Raw genomic sequence first — 12990 nt, forward strand, 5'->3', positions numbered from 1 at the left:
TGGAAAATTACTACTGCCGAACAAGTGCCAAACAGGTGATTCTTCACTCACTTCAAAGTTAAATCACCTCAATTTCCACATGTTATACCTGTCTTTCTTTATGATATTACTTATGTGGGTTGCTGTCTGTCGTCCTGCAACTTATTCACATAGATTTTCGCTTCCTCCACGCGATCAAAGAAGACCACTTTACCTCCATCTTGAATTCTCAGTCTTGCCGGGTAGAGGAGGCTAAAACGGCAGTTCATTTCAAACAGTTTTGAACAGAGTGGTACAAAAGCCTTTCTTGCGATCGATACCTTAGCTGAGTAATCCTGAAAACATAGGATTTTTTGGTTCTGGTATTGCAAGTGTTTTCCGCCGCGCAGCGCTTGTAATATTTTCATTTTATGAGCATAGTTGAGCGTTTTGAAAATTACTGTTCTGGGCCGATCTCCTCCTGCCTGCCGCTGCCCCAGCCGATGTGCTCGCTCTACCTTAAAGTCGCCAGCCAATTCTGGGAGCGCTGCTGCCTGCGGGATCCAAGTTTCTAGAAATTTCTGCAGATCTTTGTCAGGCAAGGCCTCTGGGAGACCGACCAGGCGTAAGTTGTTCCGCCTCGATCGGTTCTCCAGATCGTCGATTTTTTCTTCTAATTCCTGCACCCGTTTGGACAACTTTGGGTGTTCGGTACTTATGTTCTTTAATTCATCCTCCACCGTCCCGAGCCGCTGCTGTGCCGCTTGTATGTCCGCCATCATGGACACGTGCCTCTCCTCCATGCTATCTAATTTATCAATGATTTTTTGCATCTTATTGTCCATAGCATGTTCCACCGCCGCTTTTACTTCTGTGATTATTTCCGCGGTCCATAGTGAACTCGGCGTGGGGGACGGCGGCGAAGTTTTCTCTGCCATTTTGGTTTCCACAGCCCGCCCTTTTTCGCGGCTTTCTTTTCGTGCCGATTTCGTTCCCATTCACTCTCTTTCCGTCTCCTCACCACTTCTTCGTATACCGGGACGTTTTATATTTATTATTATGCTCTTGGGCTAGGTTTAAGTGCCGAATATATTGCCGATTTCTTGGGTGCTCCGGAGCAGCGACACTTCCCCTCTTCACTCCTCCATAGCCCACCGACCGAACGTTCTTTAACTGGACGCCAATGGAGTTTGTCTCTTAGGGGTTTTGCACTCCCGTATTTTGTCTTTCCAAATAAGGTTGCTGCATAAAATACCACAGATGCAGGGTTGTCCATACCACTAGGTAGTAGTTTTTGGAGCTAGCAGCATGGAAGCCCTTTGAAAACTGCTGTCAGCTATGGCTCTGTGTGCATCTGTGTGTCCCCTCAAAACATGCTGCATCCCACCCTCCCCAATGACAGAATGGGTGGGATGCAGCAGGACTTGAATGCACCTATGCAGACACTGATGCTCAAAGGCTACAGTTGACAGCATCTTTAAGGGGCTGCTCTCTCAAGCCTGTATTTCCTTTGGATTCCCGTGGAGGTAGGGTAGTGTGGGGATAATAGCTGATGGTGGCCTTGGGAAGGGAAAGGGGTAAGAGAGGAGAGATACTGGACAGGGAGGGGGGAATAAGGAAGGGGAGATGCTGGACTGCTATGTGGGGGGGAGGGGGAGGGGAATAGGGAATGGGAAATGCTGGAGACCTGGGCAGGGGAGGAGAGATGCTGGACTACAGGCAGATGGGGATGCATGACTGATGGTTTGCCTAAGGTGTCACATAGCCTTGGACTGACGTTACAGATGTTGGAAACTAGCTATTCCAGGTAAGAAGCCTCTTTAGAAGGGGGGGGAGGGGCTAAACACGGGGAATCCGTTTAATCTAAGCAAAAAACCACTGAATAATACTAGAACCTCCTAGAAATCGGGTGATTAAATTGTTTTCTTTTACAGACTGTTTTGTAACCACAGTAGTTGGATTTTCCCATGTAGATCACACAAGTTAAAACAAAATACACATTGATGCTGTCGGTCGGGTTGTTGGCCACGCCCCATTTCCGTTCCCCTACATGAAAACACTGGCAAGAAAAGAGGGACTAGGAAACCGTCAAGAGAGCGCGCGCGCCGCGCGGGACAACCCCACTTGTTGCCATGCCGGTTCCGGGTTGTTGGCCGCGCCCCCATGACGTCGATTGCAGCGGTAAACGCCCACTGGCTGCGGGGTTTTTTTTTTTACTGAAGGGGAGGAGCCTCAAGGGCTCCTTTGCGACCGCTGAAGTGATTCCTGACTGTAAACCCTCCAGTTTCAGTGGGTGAGTGTGCGTTTCTGCTTTTGTAACTTTGCTTTATATTTAGATTAACCGAGGACAACGACATCTGGATTAACTGTGGTCGCTGTTTTTGATCGCGGACGCCTCTTTTTCTTTCTCTACTGTAGACGGACTGACGGGGAGAGGTAAAAACTTGTTTTGGTTTCCGGTTTAAATGAACACACACCATATCAAGAGCAAGTCGGCATATGTACAAACATATTCCATTGACGGCGCCTCAGAAGATGCTAGTTTTAAAAGCTTGTAGATCCATGATTGATGAGGCGGCGCACTATTCCTTCAAAGTAGTTGTTGCTAGTGATTGACATTTTGCAGGAGAAGCTGGACGTTTTTTGCATTACTGACATAGGCACCAACATTTCAAAATGATGGGGGTTGCCAAACGCAATACAAATTATCCCTGTTTGGACACAATAAAGGAGCTTGCTCAATATTGGGGTGCTCAGCACCCACAAAGTTGGCTACTGTGATTATCAAGATCTGGCTAATTGATAATGATTGGCACCTTGGCTAAAGGAAGTGCGTGGTGGGGGATTTAATTGTTTGTGATCTATGCTTAACTTATATCACTTTAACCGCGGGTACAAAGTTCCTATAGAAATGAGCAGTGGGTTGAATTTGTTTGGCATGTCAGGTGTTTGTCTAGGAGTATCTGTACCTGTATAATTTCTAGACTTGATCGATTACTTGCCTCATTTGTTTCAGACGCTGGTGAATATTTGTTTAGCTTTCTCAAATATCCTCTTCTAGGAGATTTCAGTCATGTATAATCCACTAGAAGGCAGTGTGGGCGATTTCATACTTGGTCTTTCTTTCATTCCGCTTTAAAACCTTTCAGAAGCATAAAAAAAAGCTTTTATTTTGCTTTTTGACACGTAGAACTTTGTACATTTATATCTTGGACACATGGGGCCTGATATTCAGCTGGTGGCAGACAGCGTTTTTGTGTTCACCTGCGGTGCTAAAACTGGAAATTCAGTGCCTGGCCCTATGTGGGCTTCGGCCTTGAATATACAATTTTTTAAAAGCTAGCTACCACATGCCTGGTTAAGTCAATATTTAGACTTAAGTGGCTGTGGGCTAGCGCATAAAGATAGGACAGCTATTTATGTGCTAAATATGGTTGTTTAGCTCTGAATATTGGAGCTAAGTGGACTCTGCCCCTGAAACACCTCTGGAATGCCCCTGACATAGCTGGCTTCTACTTTGGCGCTAACTGGTCATTTTCAGCACCACTGACTGGTTAAATACTACTACTGCTACTACTATTTATTATTTCTGTAGCGCTACAAGGCATACGCAGCGCTGTACACCAGACACAAAAAGGCTTGGGAAGTACTGCTGAAAATGATCAGATAGCAGCATACAAGTGAGTTAACTGGTTGATGGTCGTTCTCAGATGGTTAACTTGCTTTGAATATCGGCCAGCTTGTCTTTAAATCTCACTCTTTCAGGCAGTTCTTTCTTGGAATCTCTGATTTGTACCAGAAGAAATGGAGAGTAAAAATGACTTGCCCAGCTTCCCTGGTTCTTAGCCCATTGCTGCAGAGCTGCCAGGTTACCCAGCTCCAGGAGGTAGACTTCTTGGCCAGTCCTGTTTTTGAACTTGTATCCCAATTCATGGTTCTCTTGTCACCTGATATAACCAGCACTTCAGATTCCATAATGTACCAGGCTAGGGTTACATAAATCCAGTACTGGCTCAGAATTTCCCTCCTGGAAGTGGATAACTTGGCAACTCTTCAGTTCTAACCAGTAAGCCTCTCTATTCAAAGCATTCACAAATTATTACTGTTATCATACCCACAGCTAGGTGTGTATGTTTCCCTGCTTCTTCTAGAGATGAATTGATTGTGGGGGAGAGGGTCCCTGGTAGTGGGGCCCGCAAATATATGTTTGCCTAGGGTCCGATATAGTGTTAATGTAGCCCTGGATGCAATACCATATTGTGCTTTGACCTGACATCTGGTGATTTATCTTGAATAGTTTGAGTTATTGTATGTGTCACAGTCTGGGTTTTGGGTTAACCACAGTACAGAAACTCTAATGATCACGCACTTGAACCATATTAGACACCTCGAGTAAAGGTCAAAAAGCGCTCATTATGCAACTAGATCTTTCTAGTACATTTGACTTGGTTGATCATGAGGTGCAACTTGAGATCTTAGATGTTTTTGTCATTACTGGTAAGTTGCTGTCATGGATCCTGGCTTTTCTTATATATAGATCCCACAGAATGAAGATATAAGGGTTGCTTTCAAAAAGCGGGGTTCAACCAACAGGAGTCCATCAGGGATCTCCCTTATTGCCTGCTTTGTTTAATGTGCTTATGTCTTCCTTGGGTAGATGTCTGGAAAAGGAAGGTTATCAAGCTTATATTTATGCAGACAATATAACGATAGTCTTTCCTATTACGGTAGATCTTAAAGAAGCACATAATACTATCTTTCATTGTTTTGCAACCTTCTCTGACTGGATGATAGCACAGTATCTTAAATAGGGAGAAAACTAAATTTTTGTTTTCGGGGACCTAGCAGAGTTCAAGTTTGGATTTAAAATTCAATATTGACAGCAATTTCTATTCCCTAGAACGGGTGTTCTGTTAGATGTGATCTTAAGGATGGGAAATAAGGTTAATTCCTTGGTATGTAGCTCTTTCCACATGATGAGAAAGTTGAGGAGTGTTAGAAAGTATCTGGCAGAAGTTTTATTTGGATTGGTGATATAGTCACTCATTCTGAGTAAATTATTATTGTAATATTGTCTATCTAGGCTTGTTGAAACACATCTTCAGAAAAATCCAAACTATTCAAAATGTGGCTGTGTGTTTGATTTTCTCTCTTAAAAAAATACGGCCATGTTACTCTATTTTTTTTTTAATGTTGCACTGGCTTCCAGTTGAAGCTAGGGTACTTTTTAAATTAGGGTGTTTACTATATACGATTGTTTTTGGCCTTAGTCCTCAATATATACTTTCTTTAGTATGCTATGCCAATCCAGTCTTAAAATATAATATTTTTAAACCATCTTTCTTTTCTCCTTCCCTCGCCCTTGGGAAATTATTTCAAAAATAAATTGTTTACTCGACTGTCTTCTTAACAAACTGCTCTGGCTTCCCATAGCAGAAAGACTCAGGTTCAAAGCTGCTTGTTTAGTTTTTCAAATCATACAGGGATTTTTTTTACCTGTGAACTGCTAAGGTCACTTCATTATGTTTGGTCCAGTCTAAGACTGAAAGAACAACTGATCCTAGTGTCACTGTTTCAAAAGACAATTTGAAATCAGCAGATTTTCAACTCTCCATATTTCAATTTTCCATATTTTAACTTGGAGTTAAAATATGGAACTCTCTACCTATTGCCATCAGAACAGAAAACCGCTACCTTAGCTTCAGAAAGAGGCTATAAATCTTTCTCTTCCCAAAGACTGCTTCATAACAATCCATTGACTTCTACCTCCTGGTATAAATCATTATCCTTTCCTGTAATGATTTTGGTCTCATGCGTTACATCAGTGGTCATAGTAACGTAGAGGGGCATAATTGAATGGCGCCGCAAAAAGCGGTACCGAACCGTATTATCGAAAAAGATGGCCGGCCATCTTTTGTTTCGATAATATGGTTGGAGCCGGCCAAATGTCAAAGATGGCAGGGTTTGAGATGGCCAGCATCGGTTTTCGCCCATAATGGAAACTAATGCTGGCGATCTCAAACCCGACCAAATCCAAGGCATTTGGTCGTGGGAGGAGCCAGCATTTGTAGTGCACTGGTCCCCCTCACATGCCAGGACACCAACCGGGCACCCTAGGGGGCACTTCTAAAAATTAAAAAAAAAAAAAGTTAAAATAGCTCCCTTCCCTTGGGTGCTGAGTCCACCAAATCCCCCCCCAAACCCACTCCTCACAACTCTACACCATTACCATAGCCCTTATGGGTGAAGGGGGGCACCTAGATGTGGGTACAGTGGGTTTTGGGGGGGGGGGGGTTGGAGGGCTCCCATTTACCACCACAAGTGTAACAGGTAGGGGGGGGGGGGAATGGGCCTGGGTCCACCTGCCTGAAGTGCACTGCAACCACTAAAAACTGCTCCAGGGACTTGCATACTTCTGTTAGGGAGCTGGGTATGACATTTCAGGCTGTGAGGCTGGCAAAAAAGTTTTTTGTTTTTTTTTGGGTGGTGGGGGTTGGTGACCACTGGGGGAGTAAGGGGAGGTGATCCCTGATTCCCTCCGGTGGTCATCTGGTCAATTGGGGCACTTTTTTGAGACTTGGTCCTGAAAATAAATGGACCAAGTGAAGCCGGCGAAATGCTTGTCAGAGCCGGCCATCATTTTTCCATTATCAGGCGAAGCTGGCCATCTCGAAAGCACACTCCGTCCTGCCTTTGCTACCCTGCCGGAATGCCCCCTTGAAGTTTGGCCGGCTCCGCGACGGAACGCAGTTGAAGCCGGCCAAAATCGGCTTTTGATTATACCGATTTGGCCGGGTTCAGGAGATGGTCGGCCATCTTCCAATTTGTGTCGGAAGATGGCCGGCGATCTCTTTCGAAAATAAGCTGGATAGTGACATAGTAGGTGACGGCAGAAAAAGACCTGTACGGTCCATCCAGTCTTCCCAACAAGATAAATTCATATGCGCTACTTTATATGTATACCTGACCTTGATTTGTATCTACCATTTTCAGGGCACAGGCCGTAGAACTGCCCAATACTAGCCCCGCCTCCCAACCACCGGCACTGCCGGTCTCTAATTGTTCTCATACCTCTCGCTAACATTACCAACTTTTGTATCACCTAGAATGTAAACTGCACTGAACCCTGGAAAGGGGGTATTAGGGGTATACAAGAATTGATTTGATTTGATTCTTATCCAGCTGCTTCTCAATGGCCAGTTTTGTAACCTATTGTAAGCTGTATGGCTAGTTATGCCACTTTTAAAAAGAATTTAAAGACATGTTGTTTCATAAAGATGCAATCAGTGCCAGCCTAAGGCATGATGCCACCTTAGGCGGAGCTAAAAACCGCCCCTCCAGGCTGAGATGCGTTTACCTGTTTCATCATATTGCAAACCTGGCAGCGACAACGATTTCCATACACTGCCCTGCCGCTGGTACCCGCCTCTTCCCTTTACTGCAGCTGCCTGAGCCTCTGACAAAACAGGAAGTTACATAGAGAGGCGGCCACAGTAAAGGGAAGAGCAGAGTGACAGCGGCAGGACAGTGTATAGGAATCGCTGCCGCTGCCAGATTTGGAACAAGATGACACAGGTAAACACCACGAATGGGATGGCCGCTCCCCGAAGAGTGGGGGGGGGGGGGGATGCTGCCCCTGAAGAGTGCCGCCTAAGGCCCCTGCCTCAGGTGGCCTAATGGTCAGGCCACCCCTGCTTGTAATAAGGAAGCAATTATAGTGTAATATATAGTTATATGATTATTGTTACATCCTAGATGTCTTATTAATCTAGTACATACATAAGTACATAAGTAATGCCATACTGGGAAAAGACCAAGGGTCCATCGAGCCCAGCATCTTGTCCACGACAGCGGCCAATCCAGGCCAAGGGCACCTGGCAAGCTTCCCAAACGTACAAACATTCTATACATGTTATTCCTGAGATTTTGGATTTTTCCAAGTCCATTTAGTAGCGGTTTATGGACTTGTCCTTTAGGAAACCATCCAACCCCTTTTTAAACTCTGCTAAGCTAACCGCCTTCACCACATTTTCCGGCAATGAATTCCAGAGTTTAATTACACGTTGGGTGAAGAAACATTTTCTCCGATTTGTTTTAAATTTACTACACTGTAGTTTAATCGCATGCCCCCTAGTCCTAGTATTTTTGGAAAGCGTGAACAGACGCTTCACATCCACCTGTTCCACTCCACTCATTATTTTATATACCTCTATCATGTCTCCCCTCAGCCGTCTCTTCTCCAAGCTGAATAGCCCTAGCCTCTTTAGTCTTTCTTCATAGGGAAGTCGTCCCATCCCCGCTATCATTTTAGTCGCCCTTCGCTGCACCTTTTCCAATTCTACTATATCTTTCTTGAGATGCGGCGACCAGAATTGAACACAATACTCAAGGTGCGGTCGCACCATGGAGCGATACAACGGCATTATAACATCCTCACACCTGTTTTCCATACCTTTCCTAATAATACCCAACATTCTATTCGCTTTCCTAGCCGCAGCAGCACACTGAGCAGAAGGTTTCAGTGTGTTATCGACGACGACACCCAGATCCCTTTCTTGGTCCGTAACTCCTAACGTGGAACCTTGCATGACGTAGCTATAATTCGGGTTCTTTTTTCCCCACATGCATCACCTTGCACTTGCTCACATTAAACGTCATCTGCCATTTAGCCGCCCAGTCTCCCAGTCTCGTAAGGTCCTCTTGTAATTTTTCACAATCCTGTCGCGAGTTAACGACTTTGAATAACTTTGTGTCATCAGCAAATTTAATTACCTCGCTAGTTACTCCCATCTCTAAATCATTTATAAATATATTAAAAAGCAGCGGTCCTAGCACAGACCCCTGAGGAACCCCACTAACTACCTTTCTCCATTGTGAATACTGCCCATTTAACCCCACTCTCTGTTTCCTATCCTTCAACCAGTTTTTAATCCACAATAGGACATTTCCTCCTATCCCATGACCCTCCAATTTCCTCTGTAGCCTTTCATGAGGTACCTTGTCAAACGCCTTTTGAAAATCCAGATACACAATATCAACCGGCTCCCCTTTGTCCACATGTTTGTTTACTCCTTCAAAGAATTGAAGTAAATTGGTCAGGCAAGATTTCCCCACACAAAAGCCGTGCTGACTCGGTCTCAGTAATCCATGTCCTCGGATGTGCTCTGTAATTTTGTTTTTAATAATAGCCTCTACCATTTTCCCCGGCACCGACGTCAGACTCACCGGTCTATAATTTCACGGATCTCCCCTGGAGCCTTTTTAAAAAATGGGCGTTACATTGGCCACCCTCCAATCTTCCGGTACCACGCTTGATTTTAAGGATAAGTTGCATATCACTAGCAGTAGCTCCGCAAGCTCATTTTTCAGTTCTATCAGTACTCTAGGATGAATACCATCCGGTCCAGGAGATTTGCTACTCTTCAGTTTGCTGAACTGCCCCATTACGTCCTCCAGGTTTACCGTGAAGTCAGTAAGTTTCTCCGACTCGTCCGCTTGAAATACCATTTCCGACACCGGTATCTTGGTTGTAACCCGTTATGAACTATTTTTTGATATGAATGGGCTATAAATGAGCTAACTGTAAGTGTAATGGGTCTAGTTTGTGAACTCTTAGACCGCAGTTTGAAGACTCCAAAGGCCAAGCTGCAGGCCCGGTGGCCCTGACCAATGGCAGGCAGGGCATGCCTGGAAGTACTGTGCTGATAGAAGAGTTGTAAATTAACCAGGAGGCAGGTTTGATGAAAGTTGAACCTGCGAGTGGCTCTGAATAGAGCTCTTGGGCATGGGCCCTTGGGGGCAGGTCTGGTGGACCAAGACCTGGAGGTGACCCTGAAAAGAGCCCTTGGGGGGGGCAGGACTGGCAGACCAGGACCTTGAAGTGGCTCTGAAAAGAGCCCTTGGGGGCAGGCCTGGCAGACCAGGACCTGGAGGTGGAACAGGAGAAGGTTGCCGAGGCAAATGCTGGGAACAGGGACACTAGGCAGGCTGTAGACTGGGACACTGCTCATTGCGAAGCCAGCATGTAGAAGGGCACGACTTCCTTAAGTGGGACCTAGACTGGACATCATCAGTGGGCGTGCAGCCTGCTCTCCCGCTGCGGGCCTATTTAAAAAAGCATGGGTATGCACATGTGCGCCTAGGGGAGCCAGAGGTTTCTGCACGGATGGCTCGAAGAGACAGATGTTGAAGACTTGGGCCCTACCATGGACCCGACCCTGACTCCCTGCCGAGGCCAGCAGGTGAGTCAGGGCAAAGGGCATGGCCCAAGGACGTGACATGAAATATTAATTTAAAATCTGATGTATCTATCTTCATCTACCTGCCCTCCTAGAGGAAGCCATCTGGCAAAATGTGGCCTGTGTTGGAAATTGGAGGACAAGAGCTTTAACCAATAGTCTGGATGCTCAGATGAGATTGAGCAGGGACTGTCCTTCTTTGTTAAACTGTACAGCGCTGTGTAACCCTGGTAGTGCTCTAGAAATGTTAAGTAGTAGTAGTAGGCCACTCCCCTTGTCCCTTCCTCCCTTCTCACCCATTACTTCCCTCACCCGTAACTGTCTTGTCTGTATTATTTAGATTGTAAGCTCCTTTGAGCAGGGACTGTCCTTCTTTGTTAAACTGTACAGCGCTGCGTAACCCTGGTAGCGCTCTAGAAATGTTAAGTAGTAGTAGTAGTAGTAGTAGATTGGACTTTTTTTCTTTGCTTCCTTTTAGCTGGTAACAGATGTTATCATAATGATTTAATTTTTGGAGACTTTTTCTTTTGTTGTGGCCACTTCTATGTAGGTATTAGTCTTCTGTCAACATTTTTTTTTGTTATTTTACATAAGTACATAATAAGTACATAAGTAGTGCCATACTGGGAAAGACCAAAGGTCCATCTAGCCCAGCATCCTGTCACCGACAGTGGCCAATCCAGGTCAAGGGCACCTGGCACGCTCCCCAAACGTAAAAACATTCCAGACAAGTTGTACCTAAAAATGAGGAATTTTTCCAGTCCATTTAATAGCGGTCTATGGACTTGTCCTTTAGGAATCTATCTAACCCCTTTTTAAACTCCGTCAAGCTAACCGCCCGTACCACGTTCTCCGGCAATGAATTCCAGAGTCTAATTACACGTTGGGTGAAGAAAAATTTTCTCCGATTCGTTTTAAATTTACCACACTGTAGCTTCAACTCATGCCCTCTAGTCCTAGTATTTTTGGATAGCGTGAACAGTCGCTTCACATCCACCCGATCCATTCCACTCATTATTTTATACACTTCTATCATATCTCCCCTCAGCCGTCTCTTCTCCAAGCTGAAAAGCCCTAGCCTTCTCAGCCTCTCTTCATAGGAAAGTCGTCCCATCCCCACTATCATTTTCGTCGCCCTTCGCTGTACCTTTTCCAATTCTACTATATCTTTTTTGAGATACGGAGACCAGTACTGAACACAATACTCCAGGTGCGGTCGCACCATGGAGCGATACAACGGCATTATAACATCCGCACACCTGGACTCCATACCCTTCTTAATAACACCCAACATTCTATTCGCTTTCCTAGCCGCAGCAGCACACTGAGCAGAAGGTTTCAGCGTATCATCGACGACGACACCCAGATCCCTTTCTTGATCCGTAACTCCTAACGCGGAACCTTGCAAGACGTAGCTATAATTCGGGTTCCTCTTACCCACATGCATCACTTTGCACTTGTCTACATTGAACTTCATCTGCCACTTGCACGCCCATTCTCCCAGTCTCGCAAGGTCCTCCTGTAATCGTTCACATTCCTCCTGCGACTTGACGACCCTGAATAATTTTGTGTCATCGGCGAATTTAATTACCTCACTAGTTATTCCCATCTCTAGGTCATTTATAAATACATTAAAAAGCAACGGACCCAGCACAGACCCCTGCGGGACCCCACTAACTACCCTCCTCCACTGAGAATACTGGCCACGCAATCCTACTCTCTGCTTCCTATCTTTCAACCAGTTCTTAATCCATAATAATACCCTACCTCCGATTCCATGACTCTGCAATTTCTTCAGGAGTCTTTCGTGCGGCACTTTGTCAAACGCCTTCTGAAAATCCAGATATACAATATCAACCGGCTCCCCATTGTCCACATGTTTGCTTACCCCCTCAAAAAAATGCATTAGATTGGTGAGGCAAGACTTCCCTTCACTAAATCCGTGCTGACTTTGTCTCATCAGTCCATGTTTTTGTATATGCTCTGCAATTTTATTCTTAATAATAGCCTCCACCATCTTGCCCGGCACCGACGTCAGACTCACCGGTCTATAATTTCCCGGATCTCCTCTGGAACCCTTCTTAAAAATCGGAGTAACATTGGCTACCCTCCAGTCTTCCGGTATTACACTCGATTTTAGGGACAGATTGCATATTTCTAACAGTAGCTCCGCAAGTTCATTTTTTAGTTCTATTAATACTCTGGGATGAATACCATCAGGTCCCGGTGATTTACTACTCTTCAGCTTGCTGAACTGACCCATTACATCCTCCAAGGTTACAGAGAATTTGTTTAGTTTCTCCGATTCCCCCGCTTCAAATATTCTTTCCGGCACCGGTGTCCCCCCCAAATCCTCCTCGGTGAAGACCGAAGCAAAGAATTCGTTTAATTTCTCCGCTACGGCTTTGTCCTCCTTGATCGCCCCTTTAACACCATTTTCGTCCAGCGGCCCAACCGACTCTTTGGCCGGTTTCCTGCTTTTAATGTATCTAAAAAAGTTTTTACTATGTATTTTTGCTTCCAACGCTAATTTCTTCTCAAAGTCCTTTTTTGCCCTCCTTATCTCCGCTTTGCATTTGGCTTGGCATTCCTTATGATCTATCCTGTTACTTTCAGTTGGTTCTCTTCTCCACTTTCTGAAGGATTGTTTTTTGGCTCTAATGATTTCCTTTATCTTACTGTTTAGCCACGCCGGCTGACGTTTAGTCTTTTTCCCTTTTTTCTAATACGTGGAATATATTTGTCCTGAACCTCCAGGATGGCGTTTTTAAACAGCATCCACGCCTGATGCAAG

The 12990-nt window shown here is 45.1% G+C and overlaps 1 protein-coding gene across 2 annotated transcripts in view; it reads left to right on the top strand.

Moving 5' to 3' along the window:
- Positions 1-2184: 2184 nt before the first annotated feature.
- The window catches only part of RAB27A (RAB27A, member RAS oncogene family), a 142788-nt gene continuing 131982 nt past the window's right edge, over positions 2185-12990 (top strand). The window contains exon 1 of one of the 2 annotated variants that reach the window (XM_030189159.1): positions 2185-2251. The gene's annotated coding sequence lies outside the window, so the exon portion shown is untranslated. The other variant, XM_030189166.1, reaches the window with a different exon arrangement.

The sequence above is a fragment of the Microcaecilia unicolor genome, chromosome 1 (assembly GCF_901765095.1).
Source record: "Microcaecilia unicolor chromosome 1, aMicUni1.1, whole genome shotgun sequence".
Taxonomy (NCBI): Eukaryota; Metazoa; Chordata; class Amphibia; order Gymnophiona; family Siphonopidae; genus Microcaecilia; species Microcaecilia unicolor.